We start from the raw sequence: 12,429 nt of genomic DNA, 5'->3' as shown, positions 1-12,429 counted from the left end.
TGTGAGTATGACTGCAAAATTTTTCTGAACTGTGGGGCTCTCTCCTTGATGTTCTGTAATAAGAACATCAATTTGGATTGAAGCTATAGGTTAAAAGACAAAAACAAAAAACAAGGCTGTGGCTCAGTGTGCCATGCCAGTAAATGCATGGGCCTCAAAGGACCTTGGCTTCAGTCACAGGCATGTTCTTCACCAAGGGAGCAGTTGAGTTATCTGTGACCTAACAATGCATCATCTCTGTGGCTGACCATCACCAAAGAGACTCAAGTAATTATTTTTCATTAGAGAATTATAATTATGCACAGTAGTTGAGTTCATTTTGCTAAACATACATGCATGGAATCCGATTTGCTCCATTTCAGTCCTAGGAGCCCCTGCTTTCCTTCCACTCCCCCCTCCTGCCATTCTCATACCTCTATTCTATTGATTTTCGTTTTGCTCATTCATTTATTTATTTTTGATTGATGCTTTACACATCTACATAAAAGCGAAATTCACTGTGGTATATTTATGTGCACATATAGTGTGATGTTTTAAAATTCATTCTGCATTTCCTCCCCTTTCCAGTTCCTCCTCCCTTCCTCTCCGTCTCCTTCTTCTACTTCACTGAACTTCTTTATATCTTTATGATATCTAATCCCCCACCCTCTTCTCCCTTATTTTGCTTGGGTTTCTTCATGTGAGAGAAAAACATTTGACCCTTTATTTTCTGAGTCTGACTTATTTCACTCAGCATGAAATTCTCCATTTCCATCCATGTACCAGCAAATGCCATACTAAGTAAAACTCCACTGTGTGTATATTTACCACTTTTCTTAATCCGTTCATCTATAGATGGGCATCTGGTCTGATTCCTTAATTTGGCTCTTGTGATTTGTGCTGCTATAAACATTGATGTGGCTGTATCACTATAGTATGATGACTTTAGTTCTTCTGGATAAATATCAAGTAGTAGGATAGCTGGGTCTCCTAGAGTTTTGGAGAATCTCCATGCTGCTTTCCAGAGTGGTTGAATTAATTCATAGTCCCACCCAAAATATATGGATGTACCTTTTCTCCACACCCTAACCAGCATTTATTATTATTTGTATTCTTGATAATGTCCATTTTGATAGGTATGAAATGAAACCTTAGTGTAGGTTTGATTTGCATTTCTTTGATTGCTAGAGATTCTGAACATTTTTTTTCACGTGTTTGTTGGTTATTTGTGTTTCTCTTTTGAGAAGTATTTGTTTAGTTCTTTTGCCCTTTTATTGATTGGGTTATCTGTTGTTCTTGGCATTAAGGTTTTTTAATTCTTAATATATTCTGGTTATTAACCTTTATGCTGAGGAGTAGCTGGCAAAGATTTTCTCCCCTCCTGTAGGCTCTTTCTTCATGTTATTAATTGTCAATTTGCTGTGCAGAGCTTTTTAATTTGATGGCATCCCATTTACTGATTCTTGAGTTTTATTTCTTGAGCTTTAGGGAGTCTTGTTGAGGAAATTGGTGCCTGCACCAATATTATGGAGTGTTGTTCCTGTTTTCTTCTAGCAATCAAAAAGTTTCTGGTCTAATTCCTAAGTCTTGGATCCACAGTGATTTGGCTTTTATGTCAGATGACAGGGATCTAATTTCATTCTTCTACATATGGCTATCAAGTGTTTCTAGTAACAAAGGTTTTCTATTCTCCAACATATGTTTTTGGATCCTCTGTAAAATATTAGATGACTGTGAGTAGGTACATGGATTTGTCTGTGTGTCTTCCATTCTGTTCCCTTGGTTTTTATGTCTATTTTTATGCCAATACCATGCTGTTTTTGTTACTATAATTGTGTCATATAATTGGAGATCAGGTATTGTGATGCTTCCTGCATTGCTTTTCTTGCTCACTATTGCTTTGGCTCTTCTGGGTCTTTTATTCTTCCAGATGAATTTAAGGACTATTTTTGCTTTCTATTTCTGTGAAGAGTGCCATTGGTATTTTTATGAGATTACACTGAATTTGTATATTGCTTTTGGTAGTATGGCCGTTTCGACAATATTAATTCTGCCTATCCAAACACATGGGAGGTCTTTCTGTCTTCTAAGGTCTTCCTTGATTTCTTTCTACAGTTTTCTATAGTTTTCATTGAAGAGATCTTTCACCTCCTTGGTCATTATTTCCCAAGGTTTTGTTTTCGTTTTTTGAGGTTATTGTCAATGGGATGGTTTTTTTCTGATTTCTTTCTCAGATGAATTTCCATTGGAATATAGGAAAGCTATTGATTTTTGAAGGTTGATCTTGTATCCTGCTACTTTACTGAATTCATTTATCATCTCTAGAATTCTTCTGGTGAAGTTTTTTGGGTCTTCTAGATATAGGATCATGTCATCAGCAAACAGAGATAGTTTGACTTCTTTTCTTGTTTGTATTTCTTTACTTTTTTCCTCTTGCCTGATTGCTCTAGATAGAGTTGGGAGAACTATGTTGAACACAAGTGCTGAGAATGGACAGCCTTGTCCACCTTGGTCTATTGTTTTCTTTCCTTGATGCGTCTTTGTGGTATCAGGGTTATACTGGCTTCATAGAATGTATTTCAGAATGTTTCTTCCCTTTCCATTTCATGAAATACTTTGAGACAGACTGGCCTTAGTTCTTCTTTAAGAGTCTGGTAGATCTCAGCTGAGAATCCATCTGCTCCTGGGCTTTTCTTTACTGGAAGACTTTTAATTGTGGTTTCAATTTCATTACTTGTTATTGGTCTATTTAGGTTTTCTTTGTCTTCCTGGTTTAATTTGGTCTGGTCCTACATATCCAGAAAAATCATCAAAGTCTTCTAGATTTTCCAGCTTATTAGAATATAAATTTTCAAAATAGTTTCTAGTGGTCCTCTGGATTTAAAAAAGTGGGTCTCTGGTGATATCTCCTTTTTCCCCCCCACTTCTGATTTTGTTGATTTCTGTTATTTTTCTTGCTATTGATTGCTATTTTCATTATATTATGATATGGTTCTATTTCATGTCTTAATTTAATTTGAAAATATATTTTTTCCTGATAATACTGTATTTAATACAATGAAAATAAGCTGTTGTTTATGAACCAGAGTGCATAAAACAATATGGCATTTCATCAGAAAGCATAAGCAATGATTATGGTGGAGAGGTTTGTCTGTATATTGAGTTTCAAATGCTACCTACCCAAATTTTTGTAAAAGTTGTTCAAAGAGGCTCTGATGAACACTGGGAAGGAATGACACCTGAAAGATGCCCAGTGGAGCGTGTGATATACTGGGTCACACAGCTAAATGACAGTTGAAATGCAGAACTTGGGACTCCTGGCAGACAGGACAGAGCACAGCTCTGAGAAATGATCAAGACCTCTGACTTGGATTAAATTCCTATGCAGCAGTGGTTTTAGACTAGAGGTTGTGGGGAGGAAGAAATGATTCTGCCCCAGGGAATATATGGGAATATCTGGAAACAGTTGACATTTTAGGTTATTGCGAGCTACTGGCCTCTAACAGGTGGAGGTCAAGGATGCTGCTCAATGACCTACACTGCACAAGTGAGACCTCACAACAAAGAATTATCTGGCCCTAAATGTGCTGAGGTTGGGAAACTGTCATATGAATAAGGAGGATCTAGACCCTGGAAAAAGTCTCAAATTCCCTGTCCCAAAGAAAGGTCCTGAACTTTCAGCCTTTGCTCCCCACCATAGGAAAATCTAAAAGAAAAGAAGTATTGAAGTAAGTCAAATTCATAATACCCATTCTGGATTAGCCTGTGTCCCCCATATTTCATATGTTAAAGTCCTAAGATACAGAACCTTCAAATGTGACCTTATTTGGAAATAGGGTCACTGCAGATGCCATGAGGTAAGATGAGGTCATGCTGGAGTAGGCTGGGTCCCTATTCCAACAGGACTGATGTCCTTCTAAAAGAATACCCCATGAAGAGACAGACACACAGGGCAAATACTGTGTGAAGATGGGTGAAGGCAGAGGGCTGGGTGATGCATATGTAGTATGAAGAATGCCAAGATCATCAGAGAACCACTAGGAGAAGCAAAGAACAGATTGTCCATTACAGTCCTCAGAAGCCAACACTGCTGAGATATTGATCTCAGACTTCTAATCTCCTGTACCACCAACAATAAATTCCTGTTGCTAAAACCACTCAGTTTGTGGTACTTTGTTATGGCATCCCTAGAAAACAAATGCAGGATCAATGCTTTTTTTTTTTTTAATCAAATATATGAAGCAGATATCGAATTGCAAATATTTTCTTTTATTTTGAAATGTTTGAAACCTTTAAAAATATCAGAGACACAGTAAATACTCTGACAATTTTAGTGACTTAAAATCAAATGCTTATTTGACGTGACATGGTTTTAATTTGAAAAATATAACATAACTTTATTGGAAATTACCTTCAAGTGTGTAAGGTGACTTGATTTACTACATTAATAATTTTGAATTATTATATTTTCAGGGTTAATAAGTTTAAGTGCTTACAGAGATTTAGTTAAATAATTAGGAAGTTTAGGACGTGTTTATCCATCTTGTAAGCCAGCACGGTCAGAGTGAATAAAAAGTAATCTAAGCAGAACTTTCAAGCTCAAGGAAAAAACTAGATACTTGGTTTAAAAGTCATTAATATACTGAATTAAGTAAATAAAAGTTACTGTAAATAGTCCTTTTTTGAGTACAAATTAAGTAAATGCAAGTGACTGTAAATAGTCCTTTTTGAGTACAAATGTGACTTCTTTGAGCGGCAAAAAACAATTATCACTGTAAAACTATAATGAATCAATAAAAAACAGCCTACACTTTGCTTCATGATTATCCATGACGTTCAAGGTCAGGTTTAGATTCACAAACATGATCGGTGCATACACTCGCCTCTGGAATTATGTTCCTAACCAGTTTCCTTGCCTCCAGTCTTGCCCTTCTCCAATCCATCTTCCACATGGCTCTCAGAGAGATTTCTTTTCTATCAGGCAAATCAGGGCATCTTAAGTCTCCAATTAAAATCTTCCCATGGGCCCTCTTCCCTTAGGGATCAAGTTCCAGCTCCTCACACAGGCATGCAGAAGAGAATTCTGCATCTTCTTGTGTCTGTCTCTCTGTTCTCATTCCCAGCTACTGTTATCTCACATTTTCAGCCAGCAAAATGCCACAGATACTTGGTTTAAAAGTCATTAATATACTGAAGTCATTAAAATCCTTCAATGACTTTCATGTTCTTTCCATACCTCTGTTTCTGTCCTTTCTTCCATGCCCTTCACATGATGTCTTTAAAAAATCTTTTACTGACTAACCCCAGAATTCATGTTTCTACAAAATTCTCTGTTTGAGACCATAGAATTGCCTACACTTTACTGAAATTATGCAATGATGCCTCATGTATTTATCTTCTTTCAGACTATGAACTTACTGAGAATAGAGACCGACTCATTCATCTCGCATCTCTGGCCCAGGGCCTGGTAGACATCTGGAACTCAATAAATGCTTGTCAAACTATTTTGTTTTGTGTCAGTCAAGTGACAGTACAATTCTGTCCACTTTTCAAACAGAATCTCTCTTTTATTTGTCTCATTTGACATAAGACTCGTTTATAACGATCTTAATCTGTGGCTCACAGTTTATATTATCTTCCTCAGAATTTTCTTGTCACCTAAATGTCCCCTTCTTTTGGCCTCAGACTTTGCACCCTGAGTTCACAGTTGGATTTGTTGAGAACCTTATATACAGACAAACTGTTTTCTTCTAAAAGTCAGTTCACTCTCTAAATGGCACAACCCCAGGGTTGGAGAAGGCCTGATGCCCTTGCCTCATGGATGCTACCACCTGTGCTGGGGAGGTGGAGACTGGTGCACGTGGTCCTTTTGGTGAAATCCATACTTGATGCCTAATTGAAAGGCTCATGCGGGAGTAGTAGGAGAGGGGACCATGCCTGGACCTGCCAGCAGGGAGAGTTTACCATGGAACAGGACAAGGTGGTCCCCTCCCTGGGGAACATGGTACCACTCAGTCTAGTCCTGGGGACAGTGGAGTACTGATGATCCCAGTGAGAAAAGACAGAGGAGGCAGGCTGGGGAGGAGGAGCCTGCAGTCCAGATGTTATCAGAGCTCACACATCAGGCAAATAGGAACTGAGGGGAGAGAAGGAAAACTCTGTAAATAGCATTTGCAGCTGTTAGTACATACGGGATATTATGCTCTCTATTCTTAGGTTGAATTCTGCTGATACTTAAAGCAATAAAATGCCATGAGCAATCTGCAAAGACTAGAATGAAATTAAATGGCCTTCAATTTTAGTCATAAGATCATAGTTAATGAGAGTTAGAAATGACTCAGAAATTAACCATCCCTCTTCTCTCCTTTAAGAAACTTAGATCAGAGAGGTTTAGTTATTAGTCTAAGGATACACATCCAGAAGCAAATAGTGCCAATAACATTAACCCAGGGATCTTGAACCTCTAGCACACAAATATTTTTATTATACCAACTGCCTTCCTGGTCCTTTTATTCAGTTCAAGTCATCAATATTGCCTGAATCTTGATATTCTAGAATTGTAACTTGTTGCATTCTTTTTGAGTGAAAATAAATATGTATCAAATTATTATTTTTTAAAGTATATTATTAAATTATTATATTAATTATTAGTAACCAACTTAAAGGGAAACACATAACCCTCCCACCCTAGCCAAAACCAATTTCTAAAAAATGAATTGACTGTATTTCATGGAAATTCAGAGCTTTGTATGATGCTTGAAAATATTTAATTTTGATCCCAGGCTCTTTCATAAATATTATTTGATCCTAACTAAAATCCCAACTGATTAAGCTGAACCCCCAAAAATGCCAGTTTGGGATTTTAGACTACCATAAGAAATATAAGTAAAATTACAGCAGAAATGAAGCACATTCTCATAGATATAGGACTCTGTGTAAAGAAAAACAAAAATTCCTGTTATGATAGGGTCTAAATGAGCTGGTAAAAATGGTCTCCAAGTGAGTTGAGTCATTGAACGACTAATCACTTATTTTAAAACTCTGGCAGGATAATGCCTAGGAAATCATGTGGTTTAGAGATTTTCAAGTTTTCCCATTTGTGTTATTTTTAGAGAACTTCTAATTCTGATTTGCCTGTCGTTCCTTTGGATCATGCTGAATCACAAATGACACGTGGATTGTAAACCCTGGGATTGTTTAAAGAGACATATACCCTGTGGGTGCTGTCGATACTTCTAAGAGAAAGCAGGAAGGAAAAGAAAGAGAGACAGACTCTGTCCTGGGAGTCACCAAAATTGTGCAGATGTGAGCAGAGACGGCAGAGTGCTGTGCTGGGAGCACATGAGAACCTTGATCTCTCACTTGATGTTCAAAGATGCCTCTTTCCAAAACAGATTTGAAGCAGCGACTGACAAAGAACAGATCCAAAAAACCAGAAAGACAGCATTTAAAAAATCAGGACTAGAATAAAAGAGAAACAAACACCCACTCAGTTTAATTCTAGGGTTTCAGAACCAGGCCAGTCTGCCCTGCTAACTCCCAGAGCCTCTGCTTGAGATGGGAGACCCTCGGAGGGTCACCCTGTACTGGATTAAAAGTCTTGATGTATTATCTAGCAGTGATGCTGCTTTTGAAACAGAAACAGATGTTAACAGTATCCTTTATCCTAAAAGACAGGTTTGGATGTTCAATAAACCCTGAGTATGTGTAAATTTGGAACATGCAGTTTTGAAATGAATTATATTTTTCAGTAGATGCTAACTGCAAAACTGGTTTAATTTTAATGTTACTAAACATTGCTCTACTAAGCAAGAGAAAGTAGTTGAACCAAATATAAGAGAAACATTTTCTCTAATGAGTGGAACTTAGAAGTAAACAAACCAATTAAAAATGATTCCTTGCTTCTAAGATAGCAACCTCTGGGGGAGTGGATTGGTAAGAAGCAGATCAGCACTTCTGGTGGGAAAAATCTGGGAAAAGGACTACAAACAGGCTCATCCACAGGTCCCAAATAGGCTAGCTGCCATGAGTGATGTGCAGCATTTTCCAGTTTGGAAGATGCCCCGAGATCCAATTTTCTTCTCCTGCTTTCCGCTAACCAGGCACCCAACAGAGCCAAGCTACCACCCAAAAGGAACATCTATTCTTAGTAATACTGATCTTATGAGCAAGGAGTAGAAAAAAGGACATATGCTGCTTTTTTCTTTACTAAATGCACCCCAAATAAATTGACTTTGCTTTAAGCCAGAGTACTCCAGGTGCTTAAATAGGTTTGTCTTTACAGGTGTAAGCTAAGGGAAGGGTGAGGACCAACTTGGAAGAGTCTTGGATGGGGGAAGTGATAATGGAAAAAACTGAATTTTTGCTGGGGGAAGTGGGAAGTATGCAACCGGAAGTTGCCATGCCCAGGAAAGGGTTGGGGTTGGGATGCAGTTAGGGTTCAGCTAATCAACATCCTCCTGCTTAGAGCAGCAGATGGAGGGTTTTTTACGTCTGCTGCAACTAATAGGAATTATATTGTGCTGAAACACTTAGGGGAAGATAAGACTTTGGTCCCTTGAGCCAGAATAAGAACAGAAGATTCGAGGGGTCCCCTATGACATTTGGGGCCATGGATTAGAGCACAAGAATGGAACAATGCTTGGAAGAGAGAAGCACATGGAAAACCCTTGGGTGCCTCTTGAGGCTTGTCTGCATTCTCTGGATGGGGGGGGGTCACATATTGCTTCACATGACTGAAGTTCACATCCTTCTTCTAGAGCTAAAGTCCTTACAAACACATTTATTTCAGCGGTAATACAAATATCTATTTTCCTGAAATGTATAAGAGTCATCCCTGACTCCTGATGCTACAATTCCCCAAAGGCACTCAGGTAAGGTCAGTAGCACAGATTGCAGCATGACATGAAGTCCACTAACCAGACCTTCTGCCAGGTAGAGAGTATGCATACCACTCTACCCTGCACATGAGCTATCCATAATATGCTTAGTGATCTCTCAGTTGTTCAACTCTTACTCAATCCTCCTCAGTTTTTGTCTGAACTCTCAAGCAAAGGGTGCTATTTGTCAAACATATTCTGCTGTCCTTTGTATGTCCACCTAGTCATTCTGTACCATTCCTGTCTTTTTTCTTTGGGTAGGAGATGGAGGGACAGTAGAATGAAATTCATGTACTGGCCGCTTTAGGAAACAGGCACTCTCTCTAGAAGAAAGTTCTTCACCGTAACATATTACAGCTAAGAACAGAGTCTAAAAGCTTTTGCAAAACCCCTCAGAGGCCTTATATAGGCAATGGATTTTTGTTCTGTTTTAAAGTCTGAAAGTTATTTAATACATCAGTGGAGGAAAGGGCTCCAGACATCTCTATTCTGCCTACAGACCACAGAACCATTGATTTCCCAGACGACAGCTTCAGTTTAGTCGTTTCAGAGTGGACAGCTGTCAGCCCAAAGCTCCAGGTAGGGTCCATCAATCAATGAAGATAATGTGTCATTTTAAAGATGACGGTGGTTAAGTTGGAGCTTCTACTTTGGATCGAAAAAGTTACTCAACTTCAGCTCAAGAATTCCTGTGAGTAAAGTATTGGCCTAAGGATGGGCTCAACCTCGGTTTGTCACTCGGTCTAGAGAACAATTTCCTTCTTGTCCTTATGATTCACAATGTTCTGCCAAAAAAGTGAGAACTCTTTGGGGGAAGTCGTTGCAAAAATGTTCCCTGTGGTCCCAAGAGGAGTTAATTCTCTTTGATTGGTTCTAGGAACATCCTTCCAGGTCCCTGCTGGCTCTTCAATCTCTCTCACTTACCTGTCCCTATGACCAATTAATTCATCTAGAAACAGTTACCCCTGTTTGTTCAGAACTCAGCCAGGAACTCTTAAGTCCCGAGGCTGTAAAATAGCTAGGCAGGAAAGAGTCTCCCCTTCAAATCTGAATTCCTCTTGGTTCTAGAGAAGAGTCACATTAGAAAAACTTACCTTAAAAACCCAATGGTTTTACCACAGCCATTTCATTTGCCTATGACATATCAGATTACTCTGAACAGTCACTGTTAGAGATACTGTCTAAATCCTAGATCAAGTCCAATGACGTTCATTTCACAGTTGTTTTGATTTCTCATTTCTTCAGTTAGAGAAGTCAATCTGTCCTATCATTATTTTATTTTTTCCCCCAATTTTGTAGGAACTTTACAAAACAAAATCTTTCAAAAAGCCCCCATTAATAGCTATTAAAAATAACTGAGACTCCATTTGAATCTATGTATTCTTATTTTATCAAAGATCTGCCTGGAATATCTCTAAGCTGTAAAGTTAGACTTGGGGACTTGAATTGCTGGAGATCTCTAGTAACTCTGTGGACAAAGATCACCCTGGATTGACCTAACCCTCTCCTGTTAGGTAGGGCCCTAATTCTGAATAAAAAGAAAAAAAAAAACATTTATTGGTCCTTCTCTAGCCTCAACCAGTTGGTAGAGATCACAGATCACACTCATTCCCTGGAAGCAAAGTCTTGAGACTATTGTTTCTCAGGTGGGTATCGAAGATACCCAAGATGGAAGCTAAAGCTTTCAAAGACAAGGCAGGACTGGGAAGCCATCTGTCACTCGAGCTGCAATGACAAAGTTCTGTATTTGGACAAAATCCTCTTGGCAGTAAACTTCATTGTATGCCAAGAACAATCAGGTCTTTAGAAATATTACTTTCTAACAAGCAAATGGATCATGAGACTAAATATTATTGTTGACAGTCTACTATTTTAGAAGGTAACTGCTATAATCTGAATCTTGTATCTCTCCAAAAGGCTCACATGTTAAAGACTTGATCCATAGGGTAGCAGTACTGGGAGGTCACAGGACTTAGGGAGGTGGGATCTAGTGAGAGGTCTTTAGGTCACTGGGGATAAGTCCTTGAAGGGAACTGTGGGACCCTAGTTTCTTCCTCTCTTTCTTCAATCCCTGTTTGGTGATATAAGTGGTTTTGTTCTACCACATATTTCTGCCATTGATGTGCTGTCTCACCATAGGCCCAAAACAATGAGGCATCACAGTTTGATGATTCATAGACTAGAATCATCAGAACTTCAGCTAATACCTCTTTTCTTTTAAGTTAATTACCTCAGGCATTTCATTATAGGGATGGAAAGCTGACTAACACAGGAGTCAACAGTGCCCTAAAAGCAGACTACAAAATGATAAGATTCAATAACTTCACTGTACATACTTAGAATTAATTTTGTAAAGTTTCACTTCTATCAGTATCTCCACATTTTATATCCTGATGGTAACATTTCCAAAATTTTCAAGAGAATTTGGGCTTTTTTTTTTAAGCTTACTCTCTTAGAGATCTGATAACCCAAGGAATCTCAGTAAACTTCTCAAGCAGACACATTACCTGTTTAAAGCTTCAGTAGAGTGAAGAGTAATTTATGAAATTTCAATGAATAACACAGTATTTTCCTGAGAGGGTTCATCTAAAAGACTGTTTCACATTCAAAGTGAAGTTTTTTTTTTATTATTATTATAGGATCTGAATCAATACAGCAAACAGGAAACTGCAAAGAGAAGAGTTTGAAAGCTGCTCTAAAAGCCCTCGGGAGTCCCTATTAAATGAGATACTTTGGTGTAAAATAAAAAAAAAATACAGCCTATGGGACAGAAGGAAATTTTTATTACTCAGAGATATAGCCTTGCAAGACTTCATTATTAAATTAGAAAAATGAAGAAATAGAGGAAACAAATCTTTTTAAGAAGAAAAAGAAGAAGCCAAATGATTGAATCAAAATGTAAAAAAGCTGGGCACAGATTATGCCTGTAATCCAGTGGTTAGGGAGGCTAAGACAGGAGAATCGAGAGTTCAAGGCCAGCCTCAACAATAACAAGGCACTAAATAACTAAGTGAGACCTTGTCTCATGGCTGGGGATGTGGCTTAGTGGTTGAGTGCCCCTGAGTTCAATTCCCGGTACACACACCCCCAAGAAAAGGAAAAATATTAATATCAATAATACAGATAATAAAAAATTTATAAGATATGCAAATATATCCAACTGTTTTTGTTTTTAATTTTTAAAAATAAAAATTGAAGACTCTTTGTAAGCCAATTTAAAGATAAAAGATCAAGGTCAAAAATTATATATGGTTAGAATGAGAAAGGAAACAAAGCCAGAGATACAGGATAAATTTAAAGGATTACAAGAAAATTCAGCTAGCAAATTTATGTCATCAAATTTGATTATTATTCTTGACAAATTTCAAATAACTACAAAGCAAAGAAAAGTTGAGTGGATAATTACCATAGAAGAACCAGAACCATTATGAAAAGACTCAATATCAAAAAGGCCCCAGGAAATGATGCTACGTAAAACACTTAGCACGGTGCCTGGCATGTATTAAGTACTTAATAAATGCTCACTCTTGCCCTTAGTGATGACAGAAAGATACTTTAAGTTCAGATCTTT

The 12,429-nt window shown here is 37.9% G+C and overlaps 1 protein-coding gene across 1 annotated transcript in view; it reads right to left on the bottom strand.

Moving 5' to 3' along the window:
* Positions 1 to 12,429, bottom strand: part of MYO3A (myosin IIIA) — a gene marked incomplete at both ends in the record, with an annotated part of 197,984 nt that overhangs the window by 88,464 nt on the left and 97,091 nt on the right. The window lies entirely within an intron of this gene.

The sequence above is a fragment of the Spermophilus citellus genome (assembly GCF_964194105.1).
Source record: "Spermophilus citellus genome assembly, chromosome: 6".
Classification (NCBI taxonomy): Eukaryota; Metazoa; Chordata; class Mammalia; order Rodentia; family Sciuridae; genus Spermophilus; species Spermophilus citellus.
This window is presented reverse-complemented; position numbering and strand designations above follow the sequence as displayed.